This window comes from Bos grunniens, chromosome 1, assembly GCF_055505025.1.
Source record: "Bos grunniens cultivar Pamir isolate PY7600 chromosome 1, Bosgru_T2T1.0, whole genome shotgun sequence".
Taxonomy (NCBI): domain Eukaryota; kingdom Metazoa; phylum Chordata; class Mammalia; order Artiodactyla; family Bovidae; genus Bos; species Bos grunniens.
The window spans coordinates 99,899,626-99,916,663 of NC_141165.1; the positions used below are offsets into that span (position 1 = coordinate 99,899,626).

Consider the following 17,038-nt stretch of genomic DNA (forward strand, 5'->3'; position numbering starts at 1 on the left):
AATGAAGAGACAAGGCCAAAGCAAAAACAACACCCAGTTGTGGATGTGACTGGTGATAGAAGCAAAGTCTGATGCTGTAAAGAGCAATATTGTATAGGAACCTGGAATGTTAGGTCCATGAATCAAGGCAAATTGGAAGTGGTCAAACAGGAGATGGCAAGAATGAACATTGACATTTTAGGAATCAGTGAACTAAAATGGACTAGAATAGGTGAATTTAATCCAGATGACCATTATATCTACTACTGTGGTCAAGAATCCCTTAGAAGAAATGGAGTAACCACCATAGTCAACAAAAGAGTCCAAAATGCAGTACTTGGATGCAATCTCAAAAATGACAGAATGATCTCTGTTAATTTCCAAGGCAAACCATTCAATATCACAGTAATCCAAGTCTACGTCCCGACCAATAATGCTGAAGAAACTGAAGTGAAATGGTTCTATGAAGACCTACAAGACCTTCTAGAACTAACACCCCCAAAACATGTCTTTTTCATTATAGGGGACTGGAATGCAAAAGTAGGAAGTCAAGAAACACCTGGGGTAACAGGCAAATTTGGCCTTGGAATACAGAATGAAGCAGGGCAAAGGCTAATAGAGTTTTGCCAAGAGAACGCACTGGTCATAGCAAACACCCTCTTTCAACAACACAAGAGAAGACCCTACACATGGACATCACCAGATGGTCAACAACAAAATCAGATTGATTATATTCTTTGCAGCCAAAGATGGAGAAGCTCTATAGATTCAGCAAAAACAAGATCAGGAGCCAATTGTGGCTCAGATCATGAACTCCTTATTGCTAAATTCAGACTTAAATTGAAGAAGTAGGGAAAACCACTAGACCATTCAGGTATGACCTAAATCAAATCCCTTATGATTATACAGTGGAAGTGAGAAATAGATTCAAGGGATTAGATCTGACAGAGTGCCTGATGAACTATGGACAGAGGTTCATGACATTGTACAGGAGACAGGGATCAAGACCATCCCCAAGAAAAAGAAATGCAAAAAGGCAAAATGGCTGTCTGAGGAGGCCTTACAAATAGCTGTGAAAAGAAGAGAAGCAAAAAGCAAAGGAGAAAAGGAAAGATATACCTACTTGAATGCAGAGTTCCAAAGAATAGAAGGGAGAGATAAGAAAGCCTTCCTCAGTGGTCATTGCAAAGAAATAGAGAAAAACAAAAGAATGGGAAAGACTAGAGATCTCTTCAAGAAAATTAGAGATACCAGTGGAATATTTCATGCAAAGATGGGCTCAATAAAGGACAGAAATGGTATGGACTTAACAGAAGCAGAAGAGGTGCAAGAATACACAGAAGAACTATACGAAAAAGATCTTCATGACCCAGATAATCATGGTGTTATGATCACTCACCTAGAGCCAGACATCCTGGAATGCAAAGTCAGGTTGGCCTTAGGAAGCACCACTATAAACAAAGCTAGTGGAGGTGATGGAATTCCAGTTGAACTATCTCAAATCCTAAAAGATGATGCTGCAAAAGTGCTGCACTCAATATTCAAGCAAATTTAGAAAACTCAGCAGTGGCCACAGGACTGGAAAAGGTCAGTTTTCATTCCAATCCCAAAGAAAGGCAATGCCAAAGAATGCTCAAACTATTGCACAATTGCACACATCTCACACACTAGCAAAGTACTGCTCAAAATTCTCCAAGCCAGGCTTCAGCAATACATGAACCGTAAACTTCCAGATGTTCAAGCTGGATTTAGAAAAGGCAGAAGAACCAGAGATCAAACTGCCAACATCTGCTGGATCATTGAAAAAGCAAGAGAGTTCCAGAAAAACATTTATTTCTGTTTCATTGACTATGCCAAAGGTTTTGACTGTGTGGATCACTACTAACTGTGAAAAATTGTTAAAGAGATGGAAATACCAGACCACCTGACCTGCCTTTTGAGAAACCTGTATGCAGGTCAGGAGGCAACAGTTAGAACTGGACATGGAACAACAGACTTGTTCCAAATTGGGAAGGAGTTCGTCAAGGCTGTAAATTGTCACCCTGCTTATTTAACTTATATGCAGAGTACATCATGAGAAACGCTGGGCTGAATGAAGCACAAGCTGGAATCAAGATTGCTGGGAGAAATACCAATAACCTCAGTTACACAGATGACATCACCCTTATGGCAGAAAGTGAAGAAGAACTAAAGAGCCTCTTGATAAAAATGAAAGAGGAGAGTGAAAAAGTTGGCTTAAAACTCAACATTCAGAAAACGAAGATCGTGGCATCTGGTCCCGTCACTTCATGGGAAATAGATGGGGAAACAGTGGAAACTGACAGACTTTATTTTTGGGGGGCTTCAAAATCACTGCAGGTGGTGATTCCAGCCTTGAAATTAAAAGACACTTACTCCTTGGAAGGAAAGTTATGACCAATCTAGGTAGCATATTAAAAAGCAGAGACATTACTTTGCCAACAAAGGTCCATTTAGTCAAGGCTATGGTTTTTCCAATAGTCATGTTTGAATGTGAGAGTTGGACTATAAAGAAAGCTGAGCGCTGAAGAATTGATGCTTTTGAACTCTGGTGTTGGAGAAGACTCTTGAGAGTCCCTTGGACTGCAAGGAGATCCAACCAGTCCATCCTAAAGGAAATCAGCCCTGAATATTCATTGGAAGGACTGATGTTGAAGCTGAAACTCCAATACTTTGGACACCTGATACGAAGAACTGACTCATTTGAAAAGACCCAGTTGCTGAGAAAGATTGAAGGTGGGAGGAGAAGGGGATGACAGAGCATGAGATGGTTGGATGGCATCACCAACTCAATGGATATGAGTTTGAGTAAACTCCAGGAGTTGGTGATGGACAGGGAGGCCTGGTGTGCTGCAGTCCATGGGGTCCCAAAGAGTCGGACATGACTGAGCAACTGAATTGAACTGAACTATCTTTATCCCAATCAAATGATTGGTGAACTGAGTCAGGAAGAAGCCCAGTTAGAAAAGTTGAGCCAAGGCCTCATTGGCTGCATGGTGCCTGCAAAATCCAACTTAGCATCTAAAGAAACTCTAAATAGGCCAAGAGAAAAGCTTGACAAAGGCGAGAGGGTGATCTCAGCAGCCTTCACTTAAACCTGCCTTGGAGGCTGTATTTTAAATGACTGCATTTTAAACGACTGCAATCATACGAAATATACTCTCTGACCACAATGAAATAAAATTAGAACCCAATATCAGGAAATTTGGGGAATTCATAAATATGTGAAAATAAAACAACATACTCCTAAATAACTAATGGGTCAAAAACTATCAAAACTAACTCAAGAAGAAACAGAAAATTTGAAAAGATCTATAGCAGGAGATTGAGTCAATAATTTTAAAACTCTTAACAAAGAAAAACTCTGGACCAAATGATTTCAGTGGTGAATTCTACTAAATATTAAAAGAGAAATTAAAACCAATCTTTCTCAAACTCTTGCAAAAAAAGAAAAAAAAAACAGAAGAGGAGGAAATTGCTCTCAACTCATTCTATGAGACCAACATGACTCTGATACCAAAACCAGACAAAGACGATAAAAAAGAAAACTATAGAATAACATCCCTCATGAATATAAACACAAAAAATCTAAACAAAAATTTAGCTATATGATCCAAAAATATGTAAAAGGGATAATATAATATGAGAAAGTTGTGTTTATCCCATGAGTGTAGTGTTGACTTAATATTCAAAAATCAATCAATATAATTAACTGTATTAACAAGCTACAAAATAAAAACAAACCATGCTGTAATAATTGGATATCTTTATGCAAAAAAAAGAAGTCTGATCTGTCTCATAACATATGAAAAATTAACTCAATATGGATCATAGACCTAACTGTAAAATCAAAGCTATAAAACTGTATAAAACATAAAATAAAACTTTGGTTAGGCAAAATTTTCTTCTGTCCAACACCAAAACCAGTATCTATAAAGAAAACAAATTAATTGGGGTTAATGAAAAATTTTAAATTTCTACTCTTTTAAAAACACTATTAAGAAACTTTCCTGGTGGTACAGTGGTTAGGAATCTGAGCTTCCACTGCAGGAGTGGGCATGAGTTTAATCCCTAGTCAGGGAACTAGATCCTACATGCCATGGGGCATGGCCAAAGGAAGAAAAAAAAATTATTTTTCATTAAAGATAAAAGAAAATAAAAAGCACTGTTAAGAGAATGAAAAGTCAAGCTGCAGACTTGAGATATTTGCAAAGCATGTATCTGAAAAAATCACTGTATCCAGAATATATAAATAATTCTTAAAAATCAATAATACGAAAGCCAATTATCCAATTTTTAAAAATGGGCAAAGTACTTGAGCAGACATTTCCCTTCATCAAAAAAGATAGATAATGAGTATGTAAATGATAAGGCACTCAGCATTGTTAGTCATTAAGGAAATGCAAATAAAGTCACAATGAGCTAACACTATACATCTATTAGAAGGACTAAAACGAAAAAGACTGACAATATATAACATGGATGAGAAACTGCTGATGGGAATATAAAACTGACAAAACTACTTTGGAAAGCAGTTTAGCAGCTTCTTAAAAAGTAAAAATGTATTTATGATCTAGCTGTTTCTCCTCTTAGGTATTTACATAAAAGAAACAAAAACCATAAGGTTCACACCAAAAGGTTCATGCATGTACTCATAGCAACTATTTTGTAGTAGAAACCTAGAAACAACCCAATTTTCTAGCCACAGATGAATAGGTAAATTAAGGTGTATCTATACAACAGAACACCACTTAGCAATAAAGAGGAATGAACTACTGATACATACTGCAACGTGGAAGGATATTAAAATAATCCTTCTAAGTGAAAGAAAACACCCAAAGAGCACACATGATTCTATTTATATAAAATTCTGAAAGTGCAAAAAAAAAAAATATCTGGTGACAGCAACAAAAGCAATTATTCATTGGTAACAGGGAGTAGAGGAGAGCATGGAGGCTTGGAAGGAGACTAATTAAGAACCACAAGGAAACTTTTTGGGATGAATGTTTATGTCCGCTTTCTTGATTTTGATGATGGTTTCATCGGTGTATATAACCTCATACATTATACATATATATATTCAAAATTTATCAGATTGCCTACTTTATATGTGTGCAGATTATCATGTCAATTATACCTCAAAATCAAAAATTTTTAAATAACAATTATGACTAGTTTGAAACTTCAAAGAAATTTCAGTGATCAAAAAAATAAAAGTTTGGTATTGTGGCTAAACTACCTTTTTCTTTCCAGTATTAAGTAATAATAAACAGGTCTACTTTAGTGAAGGCTTACCATGAACAAGGCCTAATTTTAAGCACTTTACATGTGTCAGCTTGTTTAATACTCACAATATCCCTATGAGTTGGTAATCTGAATATAACGTTTTATAGTTGGAGAAACTGACGCATAGATAGACTCCAACAAGGACTTGCTGCTGAAACTAGCCAAGCCAGGATCTCAATCCAGACTGAACTTCTCCACTATGTTCACGCTTGACCACCTCTCAGAAAAAAGTCTCAAATATTTGGGAACTGAGCTTGCTGCTGTTGCAGCAAACTCTTCGTAGCCTCATGGACTGGAGCCTACCAGGCTCCTCTGTCCATGGGATTTTCCAGGCAAGAGTACTGGAGTGGGGTGCCATTGTCTTCTCCGGGAACTGAACTTACTGGCTTGAAATAGAAATATTAGGATTAGGAGAGAGACCTCCAGGGAGTCAAGGAGAAGGATAGAATGAGGTGCAGGAAGCATCCAGATCTGTCTGCACAGCTGTCCTGCAAGGGTCCACCTGGCTCATATTAGTGCCTGTGTCAAATACCTTAGCCTAGAATTTGACTCTTCCCCTGGGTTGTGCACGTTGACTGTTTCTGCCCCAGGCCAGCCCTGATGCTCAAGGCACTTCACCAGTTCTCACAAGAATTCTATCACACTAAGAATAGCCAGAATTTTGTTTTTAGTTTTCACGAAGATCTGGGAATTCATGGGAAAGGGGCTCACCCTCCAGTGCACAGCATTTACTCAATTCCTCCACCTCAGGCAGCACGAACTTCTCTAAATCCCTCTCCCCTTCCCCAGCCAGTCTCCTGTCACACTTCATGTTCGTCCTATAGGACTTGGTCCCAGTCTTTTTAAAAATTTCCTTCTCTACTTAAAACCTGTGCATGGTGCGTGCTAAGTTGCTTCAATCACGTCATATTATGGACCATAGCCCACTAGACTCCTCTGTCCATGGGATTCTCCAGGCAAGAATACGGAGTGAATTGCCATGCCCTCCTCCAGGAGATTTTCCCGATCCAGGGACTTAACTCGCGTCTCTTATGTCTCCTGCATTGGCAGGTGGGTTCTTTACCACTATTGCCACCTAGGAAGCCCACTTAAAATCTAGACCATGACTTTCAGCCTCCTCACAAGCCTATCAAAGCCCATCATTTCTACCTTAGGAACTCTCACATCAGCTGCTGAGAAGATAAAGTCTCCAAGCTCGTGGCAGACTTCCTAAGGTGAATCTATGTGTAGGTTTTGTGACCATATCAAAAAGAAATGCATGGAGAACAGACAAGGACTTTCCTTCTAAATAGAACCTCAGCTCTTAGACCCCTCAGGAATCCCACGGAGATCTTCTCAGACCAATACGGGTTATACCCTAGTGGCTAATGGGCTCATCTGCATTAGTTTGTATGATTCTGTCTGGAGGAGATAAAAAGGCTCCTACTGTGAATAATATGGAGGTTTCTTAAAAACTCAAAATAGACCTACTGTATGACCCAGCAATTTGACTCCCGGAAATATACACAGAGAAAATCATAATTACAAAAGATACATGCACCCCAATGTCCATTGCAGCACTGTTTACAATAACCAGGATATGGAAGCAACCTAAATATCCATCAACAGAGGAATGGATAAAGAAGATGTGGAACATATATACAATAGAATATTACTCAGACCAAAACAAACAAACAAACACAAAATCGTGCCATTTGCAGAGATATGGATGGACCTAGAAACTGTCATACAGAATGAAGTCAGAAAGAGGAGACCAAATATCGTATATTATATATATATATATATGTGGAATCTAGGAAAACGGTACAGATGAACCTATCTGCAAAGCAGAAATAAAGACACAGACATGGAGAACAAACATATGGATACCAAAGGGTGAGGGCTGAACTGGGAGATTCGATTCACATATGTACACTGCTACTATGTATAAAATAGATAATTAATGAGAACCTACTATATAGCACAGGGAACTCCATGCTCTGTGGTGACAAGGAGGGGATATATGTATATGTAAGTTGATTCGCCATGCTGTACAGCAGAAACTAACCCAACATTGTAAAGCAACTAAACTCCAATTAAAAAAGTAGAAATACAAATCCTTGCATGCTTCTCTCCCCACAAGCTTTGTACAGCTACCTCATGTAGGCTGGCAAAACATAGTTACCAATGTGAAGGCAGCACTGGCAGAGGGGGGAGTTTGTAACTCAGGATCTTGAGTCTCCACAGGTGGGAAAAAAAGAACTGAGATGATCTCAAACACCAGTCTGGGTTGCCTCAGCCACTCCCTCTCTGAGATTGCATGTAGAAGGGCAAGGGGTAGACCAGGAGGAAGAGAAAGCACCAGGGCCTCTCTCAGGCCGTCCATCCAGGGTGACGTGGGGGAGCAGAATAAACACTGTAAGGGAAGTGAAATCCCCCAGGGGACAGTTTTGCTACGCCTCTTCTTTGCTAGGTCGCCCCCTCACTTCAGCGATGACTAAGCTGATTCACTTGTGGCACATCCCTTTTCAAGTAAAGAGCAGGTACAGGCCACAGAGCCCCTCCTGCAAGAGCAGAGATGTGTGTACAGGGCAGAGAGGTCAGCAGTTATGTCCTAAGATCAGCTGTCACAATGTACAGAAAGGTCTAAACTGGTTGTCAACTTTTTAAAAAAAATAGATTTTACATAAAAAATCAGATTTCATGATTATCAGGTGATCCAGTAACCTCAGCCATATTTATTTTAACAGTTTCTTAGCAGGCACTATTGTTTGCAGTCTGTTTTATACCCATCAGCCAGGCAGATCCTTTTGCAATGTAAATCAAAATATGTTACTCCATTGACTGAAATCTTCCCATGGTGTCCCGCCTCACTCACAGTAAAAACCAGAGTCCCAGAAGTCCTCTGCAAGACCTTCGATGGTGGGGCACCCCCTTACCTCCTGCTTCTCCTCCTCCTCCTCTTTCCACAGATTACACAGATACAAACCCTGGCTCTATTTTCTGTGTGTCTTTGGGTGAATAACCTAACGGTTCTTTGTCTCACTTCCTTATCTGTAACATGAAGCTAATAATCCTATCTTGCTCATAGTGTTGCTATGAAGACAAAACATTTAATATTTAAAAAGCATAATCTTGTTATTCCCTTGCTTCACCCATGCTGGCTTCAGTGTGTGCGTGCTCAGTTACACAGTCTCGTCCAACTCTTTGCGACCCCATGGACTGCAGCCTGCCAGGCTCCTCTGTCCATGGGATTTTCTAGGCAAGAATACTGGAGTGGTTTGCCATTTCCTACTCCAAACTCTTCCTGATCCAGGGATCAAACTTGTGTCTCTTGCATTGGCAGGTGGGTGTTTTACCACTGTACCGCCTGGAAGACCCGTAGTAGCTTCGCTGCTTTTCCTCAGGTAAGCCAGGTTTGTGCCTGACTGAATGCCTTTGCAAATATTCTCTGTGTGGCCCTGGCTTCCACAGCTACCCGACAAAATCCCCCATCCCCACCCCCTGATGTCTCCTGCAAGCTTTGCTTCCCAGTATTTGGGATGAATCAAAAATTAAAAATTCAAAGCAAAAGTGGACCAAAAAAAGAAAAAAAAAAAAAAAAAACTGTCAGAAAGAAATGAAATGAGTATTGATTGAATTCAAGAAAGAAATGGAAGAAAAAGACAAAATTATCTCAAAATGAAGAGAGTTAGGAGGTGGCTAAAGGTTAAGATATTTTTTAAAAAATTAAGAAAGAACATTGAAGAAAGACTAGAAAATAAGACAATTAAACTGTGTGATCATTTCTTTTCCTAGAAAATCATGAGGAAAAATCATGAGTACACCTAAAGTTATAAATTGGATATGAATCAACACAGTCTATCTTCAGGTTTATCAAATTATTGTTCTAGGTATTTCTGTCTGAGCATCGCAGACCAGCTGTCACCATCTCTGACTATCAGAAAATTTGTGGCCAGTACCCCCACTCTGCTTCTTTCCTTGGTCCAGGCTGAGCTGTCTTGTCTGGCCCTGTAGCCCCCCAGGAAGCAGAAAGCCCTCAAAATGCCTCAATGGCATATTGATTAATTTAAATTTTATTTGAAAAGAAGTCAGTGGGGGAAAAATGATATTTAAAAACCCCATTCTGACCCTACCTGGTAAAGAATTCACCTGCCAGTGCAGGAGATACAAGAGACACGGGTTCGATCCCTCAGCTGGGAAGATCCCCTGGAGAAGGAAACAGCAACCCACTCCAGTGTTCTCGCCTGGAGAATCTCATGGAGAGAGGAGCCTTGAGGCCTACAGTCCTTGGGGTCGGACACAAGTGAGCACGCATGCATGGTCATACTATTTGTTTCCAAACAGGAATTTTTGGCTCCAACTGTGTGAGCACTTTTATTTCAACTTTGCAAATATACATATATATATATATATTTAATTTTATTGGAGGATAGTTGATTTACAATGGGTGTTAGTCTCAAGTGTACAGACTTTTCTTTCTAGGACTCAGTTACTGGAGAATTTGCCTTTAGAAATAAAGAACTGGTGAACCTAGAGTTAAAACTGAACACAGACCCAGGGACTCAGACCTTAGGATTTCCTGTGGTTAATCACTAAAGTAAAAAAATAATAATAAAATTGAAATTTCATTTAGTTTTTATGAGAAAATCAGAATTGTTAACATACTCAGAATTATACACGCACACAGACATATACACACATACATTCATTTAGAATTAAGGAAGAAAAATAACATTTATGTATTTTACTGTGTCTTTGGTAAAGTGGTAGACAATTCAACATGTAATCTAGAACTGTTTCAACTTCTAGAAGAATTGCTTCTCATCCACCTGGTTCTCTAGAGAATCATCCCTACAGGTTGCAGCTACAATGAATGTCAAATCCTCTGTCCAAATCCTACTTTCCCCCATGTCCAACAACACATCCAAGTAGAGTCCTAGGGAAAATAAAATAAAATAAAATACATGTATAAGCAGTATAGGCTGGCCCAGGTCTCCTGCATTGCAGGCAGATTCTTTACCATCTAAGCCACTAGGGAAGCCCTAGTTAGACGACTGCTAACTTCAAAAATCATTATCTGCATTTATTATAATACACACTCACTGTGTTGTTGTTTAGTCACTAAGTTTTGTCCAACTCTTTTTCAATGCCATGAACTGTAGCCCACCAGGCTCTTTGATCCATGGGATTTCCCAGACAAGAATACTGGAGTGGGTTGCCATTTCCTTCTCCAGAGAATCTTCCCTACCCAGGGACTGAACCTACATCTCCATTCTTTACCACTGAGTCATCAGGGAAGACTCACACTCACTGGGTATATCTTGTCAAAACTGAAGGATGAACTTCCTCTGGGTCAGTCACCTCGGGTTATACCCGCTTTGAGTGGGAGGAGGCATTAAGTAGCTATTACAGTGGGAAATTCCAGTGGAAATGGGGGACTACAGAAGTTTACAAATAGGCAGTAAGGACAAAGTAGGTCAGAACTCTACAAAGACCAGAACCAGGCAACTGAAGTGGAATGACATTAAACTTGATGGCCAAGAAATGACAGTTAACATCTAAGTGTATGACAGTTATAAATCCTGAGTGGTCCTAAAGACTACAGTAAGGAAGGGAAATGGTGCTCATCACATGCAGGCAGAGACAGCAAGATGATGGACAGGGCTCTAGAGGCACTTGCAAGGACCTTCCCTTCCCTTATTGTTCTTGAAGGATGTTTATCACTCTGAACCTGGGAACTCTGCAGAACTGACCTGGAGCTCTGCAGTTATGTGTGCGGATATAGGGGCCCATCAAAGAAAAGATTACTTTCCTACCATCAGAAAAGGAACGTTTGTTTCTATTTAATTGAGGCAATCATTTAGAAAACTCTGTTTAGAAGGTACATTTTTATTTTTTTACAGTTGGCGTTTCAATGTCCCAAATTCCCTTCGCAGATGTTTCTTTCAAGGATCCCTGAATATAAAAGGTCCATAAATTTGAGGTGAGACCATGAAGACATCAGTAAGAAGACATGAGATGATATCCTTTCAACAGTCACTTTGAAGAATTTCAGTTCATATAAACATTTTGCACTGCAAGAATAACCATGAAAATAGAAATTTCTACAAAAGATTCTCTGTAATGTCAGTTTTGGATTGCCTTTGAGAGTAGGCTCCATCCAGGAATGATTAGATGTTGCTAATCTGCCATGTTTTTAAAAGTTTTCTTAAATCCGTATCACGATGATAAGAACATGCTGTGGAAGCCAACCAGGCTCATGGGACTGGTGTCAGAGAATAAAGCTTTGCCTTTATAGTCTTTTGATCAAATATACTTTGTGAAAACTAACTGCTTACCAGCAGTTTAGTAATTAAGGTCTGCACAAAAGCAGAGCAGAACACATTTAGTTTCTGTGACTAAAGACACATACTAAATATTTTTTAATTAATTAATTTATTTTAATTGGAAGCTAATTACTTTACAATATTGTAGTGGTTTTTGCCATACATTGACATGAATCAGCCATGGGTGTACATATGTTCCCCATCCTGAACCCCCTTCCCACCTCCCTCCCCATCCCATCCCTCTGGATCATCCCAGTGCACCAGCCCTGAGCACCCTCTCTCATACATTGAATCTGGACTGATGATCTATTTCTCATATGATAATATACATGTTTCAATGCTATTCTCTCAAATCATCCTATCCTCGCCTTCTCCCACAGAATCCAAAAGACTGTTCTTTACATCTGTGTCTCTTTTGCTGTCTCGCATATAGGGTCATTGTTATCATCTTTCTAAATTCCATATATATGCGTTAGTATACTGTATTGGTGTTTTTCTTTCTGACTTACTTCACTCTGTATAATAGGCTCTAGTTTCATCCACCTCATTAGAACTGATTCAAATGCATTATTTTTAATAGCTGAGTAATATTCCATTGTGTATATGTACCACAGCTTTCTTATCCATTTGTCTGCTGATGGACATCTAGATTGCTTCCATGTCCTAGCTATTGTAAACAGTGCTGCAATGAGGGATACACGTGTCTCTTTCAATTCTGGTTTACTCGGGACACATACTAAATATTAAAGATGCAAATTAGATAGTAAAGGTAGATTAACACAGATTTGTAAAATATAAATAAACTCAATTCTGTCTTAGAAATAATGCTGAAATAGTTTACCTTTCAAAGCAAGTAGTTTTAGACTTGGCTTCTCAAATGTATGTTGAGAAGTTAAAGAGAAATATGTAGATCTTATGACAAAAAGAAAACAAACACATTAAATCATTGTCATCATCATCATTATCATCAGACATTACTTAATTCCATTTCTGCATGCTTGTGTTAATCAAACACAAAATTTTGAGCCCAACGACTTAACCACAGTATTAAAACGCTATGAAAGAAGACTGAAAAAAATACAAATTTCAAGCTTCCTCTTTTGACTTTAAGTATGAAAAATGTTGTTTAATCAGAAGAAAATCTTTCACCAAATTTTAAACAGAGAGAAAGCAGGATAGTTGGACAATTCAATGATAAATTCAATCTTTTATTTGAATAGATATGAAAATAAACTGTGCTTAGAAATAAAAGCAATACTGTCTTTCTTCATAAAATAAAGGAGATAATAATACTTACCTCATCAAGAATTGACCTAAACAAAGTCCTGGCATGAAGCGATTGCTCATTATATGTTCATTTTCTTTCTTCAGTGACAACTATCAAAATGTAACTCTGCATATTCCTCTAGATCACTTAGGAGAAAATAAATTGTGATAGGAATTTAATTATATTTCATTTTTAGTTCAAAAGCAGGAAACTACAGAGGCAGAGAAATCTGTAAAAAATTGTTTCCTCCCTTTCAAGGATGCACTGTCATGTACCCTCAATGATACTGTTGAATTTTGCAATAGTGACTAATATACTATCCAGTATTTTGTAACTGTTGGTAATTAACAGAGCTAAATGTTTAAGAGTTAAAGTAATTCTTGAAATTTATTTTTTAAAAATAGAATTATAAAACAATTAAAGGGGAAAAAATGACAACAACAGAAGAAAGACAACTTAAAGTCGATGATGGTGTGATGATAAACGCATAATATCTATAATCATTCGATCTGGGTTTCAATTCTAGCTAACACATAAACTCTGTGTGCCTTGGAGACTTAATTTCCTTGCCTGTGAGATACAGATGATGCCTGCTCTGAGAGTAAAATAGTTCATACAGAACATTTAGCCCACTGCTTGTCTCATAATCACTCATTCATTCATTCAGCTATGTTCAATGAGCTTTTACACTATATCCAGCAATGTGTCAGGCATTGGAAATACAACAGTGAAAAACAGTCATGATTCAGCTCTCATGGAGCTTAAAAATATGGCAGAAGAGGCAGACATTAAGAAGGTCATAAATAGTTTGATAAATAGGTAAAAGTTAATTCTGACTAAAAATTAATTCTCTTTCCCTTCTCATTTATAGTAAAGGGAACACCTGTGCTTTCTACTTTCACTTATAAGAATTCAATGAATTAAGTGAATCAACTTTGTAAAGTGAATCAACTTTGTAAAGTGAATCAATTAAGTAAACTTTAAAGCTTTCTACAAATCTCTATTGCTATATTTGTAATTAAAAATGATCAAGTATGTAGTAATTGCAAGGCCCTAGGGAAAGTAGAAAGAATAGCTGGATGCATGTTCTTCCTGCTCCTATGGAGGGAGGTAGCACAACTGGGCACTGTGAGCCAGTTGTCCAGACATACAGTACTCAAGGAGCTTTGAGAGAGGGAAGGGTGAGTCACTGGATATTTGGAAGAGGCAGAAGTGGACTCAGCTGGGAAGACTCTGTGCAGCAGGTGCATTTGGACTTGACAGGCGCCACATAGTCTTGAGGAGATCAGCCAGAAGAATAAACAAAGTATAGAAGGAGATCATCAAGGGGCAACAAAGAAACTGTATGTAGTGCATTTTGACTAGATTGAAGAAGGTGCTACAGGGAACAGTATGGAGGTGTCTTAAAAAACTAAAAATGGACCTACCATATGATTCAACAATCCCAGTCCTGGGCATATAACTAGAGAAAACCATAATTCAAAAAGATAATGCACCCAGTATTCATTGCAGCACTATTTACAATAACCAGGACAGGGAAGCAACCTAAATGTCCATCAACAGAGGAATGAATAAAGAAGATGTGGAACATATGCGCAGTAGAACATTACTCAGCCAAAAAAGAATAAAATTGTGCCATTTGCAGAGATATGGATGGACCTAGAGACTGTCAGGGAGAAGGCAATGGCAACCCACTCCAGTACTCTTGCCTGGAAAATCCCATGGGCAGAGGAGCCTGGTAGGCTGCAGTCCATGGGGTTTCAAAGAGTCGGACACGACTGAGCGACTTCACTTTCACTTTTCACTTTCCTGCATTGGAGAAGGAAATGGCAACCCACTTCAGTGTTCTTGCCTGGAGAATCCCAGGGACAGGGAAACCTGGTGGGCTGCCATCTATGGGGTCGCACAGAGTCAGACACGACTGAAGTGACTTAGCAGCAGCAGCAGCAGAGACTGTCATACAGAATGAAGTAGGTCAGAAAGGGAAAAACAAATATTGTATATTCATGCATATATGCAGAATCCAGAAAAATGGTATAGGTGATCTTATCTGCCAAACAAAAATAGAGACAGATATGGAGAACAAACATATGGATAAGGATACTAAGGGGAGAAGAGGGGATGGGATGAATTGGGAGATTTGGATTGACATATATACACTACTATGTATAAAATAGATAACTAGCAAGAATCTACTGTATAGCACAGGGAACTCTACTCAATGCTCTGTGGTGACCTAAATGGGAAAGAAATCCCAAAAGAAAGGAGATAAATGTAAACAAATAGCTGATTCACTTTGCTGTACAAGAAAAATTAACACAATATTGTAAATTAACTATACTCCAATAAAAACTAATTTTAAAAAAATTATATATAAAAAACGAAGGTGCTAATGGCAGTAGTTGGCAAGAAGAAATTGGACAAAAAGTTTGAGATCAGATCCTGCTGCTGCTGCTGCTGTCAATTCAGTCGTGTCCGACTCTTTGAGACCCCATAGACGATAGCCCACCAGGCTCCCCCATCCCTGGGATTCTCCAGGCAAGAACACTGGAGTGGGTTGCCATTTCCTTCTCCAATGCATGAAAGTGAAAAGTGAAAGTGAAGTCGCTCAGTTATGTCAGACCCTTAGCGACCCCATGGACTGCAGCCTACCAGGCTCCTCCGTCCATGGGATTTTCCAGGCAAGAGTCCTGGAGTGGGTTGCCATTTCCTTCTCCGAGATCAGATCCTAGCAGACTCTAAATGCAGGGTGAAAGAGTGTGACTTGTATTGTTGACAGCTGCAAGCTATTAACGGAGTTTGAGTAAGACTGTAAAATGACTGGAGCTGTGAGTTGGAAGAGTAATCATCCTACAACAGTATGTCAAATGTATACGAATGAAGCACTCTTTGTAATAACATCTCTCATTTGACTTAGCACAGGCCACATTACCTAAAATCTGTACCATAGACATAGGGAAGAGAAACATCATCAGTGTATCAAATGGATCTTTACCACCGCTGCTAGGATTTTACTTAAGGCTCTGGGGAAACAGCTTTTGAGGTCTTCTCTGTTGGTCCTCTTGAAAGCCAGAGTCCTGAAGCTAGCACAGTTGGAGTGGTCTGGGGAACTTGAAGTATTTTTGAATTGGGTTGGCCAATGGCCAATAAATTCGTTCAGGTTTCCCATAAGATGTAATGGAAAAACCCGAATGAACTTTTGGGCCAACCCAATATTTGCTGGTGCTGAAGCATAAAGAAAATAAGCTTCCTTTTCTGACTACTCTGGAACTCATAAGGTAGATCCAAAGCACATATGTGTTTGGTGAAAATAAAGCACTCTGTAATTACACCTCTCATTTGCCTTGCACAGGTCACATTATCTAAAATCTGTACCATAGACAAAGGGAAGAGAGACACCAAGAGGTAAAAACAATTGCTCTGAAAACAAAACTGCTATGACCCACCATTCCAAAAAATACAAGTCCTCTGCCTGCTTCACCCACACATCGTCCAATAATGGCTGATCAGAGCAGTTTAATGAAATATTCCTACTCCTGGAACTCCCATGGGCTACATGCACAGAACAAGCTGACCCTGACTTCCTCCCTCCCCACACTCCAACCTCTCAGAGGCAAAACAGCTGTGGGAGACAATGATGACTGGTCAACCAATCAACAGGCAGCTGACAGCCGACAGGCTCCATTTGTCACTCTGCAGAGGTGGTGGAGGAAGCCAAGTTGCCCTGCCCAGTGTTCAGAAACTTTCGCCTGAAAGAGAATAACAGATGTTCATTTAAAAGAACCAACTACGAACCCCAAACATAATTTTATTACACAAATTCATTGCCAGTGAATATTTGGAGAATAAGAACACTTTTGCCAGCCCTCACAGGGTGTCTGGAAGACAGACACAGAGAAGGGTCTACATGTTTCTAATCTACGTCTCGTTTCCATGATGAACTCCACAGAGTGTGAGACACTGTCTTGGTATGTCCCACAGAGGAGCTTTCAGGGATTGCTCTGGGTTTATTTAGAGCCAGGGGAAACAGGGGACTGGGTTTCCTATTCCTAAAACAAGGAGAACTAAGTAGGAGCAAGATAGGTGGCTGAAGACTTTATCCTATTACTTCATGTAAAAGTCATCATGTTAAATAAACACATTTGGAATGAATTTACCTACATAGAGGGAAATGACACTA

The 17,038-nt window shown here is 39.2% G+C and overlaps 1 protein-coding gene across 3 annotated transcripts in view; it reads left to right on the top strand.

The window, feature by feature from the left end:
* CCDC80 (coiled-coil domain containing 80) overlaps positions 1-17,038 on the top strand; it is a 101,042-nt gene that overhangs the window by 33,289 nt on the left and 50,715 nt on the right. Inside the window, exons 2-3 of one of the 3 annotated variants that reach the window (XM_086406547.1) lie at positions 8,609-8,669; positions 11,202-11,248. The exons of 1 other annotated variant lie outside the window; for it this stretch is intronic. The gene's annotated coding sequence lies outside the window, so the exon portion shown is untranslated. Of the gene's footprint in view, positions 1-8,608; positions 8,670-11,168; positions 11,249-17,038 lie in introns of all 3 variants that reach the window. One more of the 3 variants, XM_086406552.1, reaches the window with a different exon arrangement.